Below are 1,205 nucleotides of genomic sequence, written 5' to 3' on the forward strand. Positions count from 1 at the left end.
TCATCCAGTCATCCCGTCCAGGTCACATGGGTATCATCTGCAGGTATGGGCGCTCCTGTGCACATGCCCTCTCTTCCTGCCAGCCAGTAGTTCCACTCTCCTTTCAAGTCCTCCGTGGCCATGCCACTGACTCTGGGCCCAAAAGTCCCCAGGTCTCCTTACACTGCTTGCCAACCAGGTCCCCGACTGGATCCACAGAAGTCCACTGAACATTGTAGGGCTTAGCTTGCCACTTCATTGCTGCTTTTACCCCATTTCACCCCATCGGTGATGTGTGTGGTCACCAATCAGAGCGTGTATTTCCGTTGAGTCTTAGTCTTGGAAGGAGTTTGCATTGAGAGGACCTGGCCACTTGCCTTGATGTTTCCTAGGACAGTGATTTGTTTGTTCTTGTAGTAACAGTCCATCTGCCTCCATTTTTCCTGCAGGTCTTTCTTTCAGGAGGTATCTTTCATTCTTCTAGCTGCTCCAGGCTGGTCTGCTCGTACTTCCAAGTGGAGATTTCTCATCTCTGGAGATCCGGATGTGGTTCCGGTTTCTACCTATAGTTATGTATTGCAAAGACTCTGCAGGAAGCCTCGTTCACTGGGTACACTGTAGCCCCATTTTAGGTATTCCAATCAGTCAAGGGCAGAAGACGAACTTACAAACCTTCTAGTGTGATGTTTCTGACTATTCTTTCTATCTCTCTCCAGTGTCTACTCTGTATTATAATGCAAGGGAAACCAAGATTAAAAACAACAAACAAACAAACAAATAAACAACAACAACAAAAATAGTCAAGCATCTCAACATGATCCCCTCCCCACATTCCAGCCATTACTCAATCCCTGTAACTCAGAGCTCTGCAGTTCCAAGGCTGTGCATATATCTTCCTTTATCTCTATCCCATTTAGCCCTTTCAAACATGACCAATTGTTCTCCCATCTGCCCTGTTCCACCACTTCCCTCTCCCTCCCTGTATATTGCCCCCCTCCCCAGTACCCAAGCACTCCTGTGTCCAATTCCCGCCCCACACTCCACCCTCCTCCCTTCCCCCCACCCATCACCAACTTCCCAACAACCAACAAAGACTTCCCTCTATCCGCCTTTAGTATAATTTCTTTTTCTTAGTCTTTTACAGTAGTGGTCCTATGCAGTATTTCTCTTTTTGTAACTGACTAATTTCACTCAGCATAATGTCCTCAAGGTTCATCCATGTTATG

The sequence above is a fragment of the Chrysochloris asiatica genome, unplaced genomic scaffold, assembly GCF_000296735.1.
Source record: "Chrysochloris asiatica unplaced genomic scaffold, ChrAsi1.0 scaffold00208, whole genome shotgun sequence".
Classification (NCBI taxonomy): Eukaryota; Metazoa; Chordata; class Mammalia; order Afrosoricida; family Chrysochloridae; genus Chrysochloris; species Chrysochloris asiatica.